The following is a 367-nucleotide window of genomic DNA, read 5'->3' as shown; positions in this document are numbered from 1 at the left end:
CGTGACTCGGGGGCCGTGACTCGGGGGCCCTGACCACAGGGCGCACGACCCCGGTCCCCAGTGTCCCCACTGTCCCCAGCCCATGTCTCCCAGTGTCCCCCAGTGTCCCCGTCCCGTCCCCGCTGTTCCCCAACGGCTCCGGCCACGCGTCCCCCGTGTCCCCAGCGTGGGGGGACACACACAGACAGGGACAGACAGAGGGGGAATGGGGAGGTGGAGGGAGGGACGGACAGACAGACGGAGGGAGGGAGGGATGGACAGACAGACGGGCAGACGGGGGGATGGAGGGAGGGTCGGGGGAGGACAGACGGACAGGGACCGACGGACAGAGGGACCGGTGGCTCCGGGGCCCCGCCGGTGCGGAGGA

The sequence above is a fragment of the Haliaeetus leucocephalus genome, unplaced genomic scaffold (assembly GCF_000737465.1).
Source record: "Haliaeetus leucocephalus isolate CR32 unplaced genomic scaffold, Haliaeetus_leucocephalus-4.0 Scaffold210, whole genome shotgun sequence".
Classification (NCBI taxonomy): Eukaryota; Metazoa; Chordata; class Aves; order Accipitriformes; family Accipitridae; genus Haliaeetus; species Haliaeetus leucocephalus.
Note: the sequence above shows the minus strand (reverse complement) of the source record.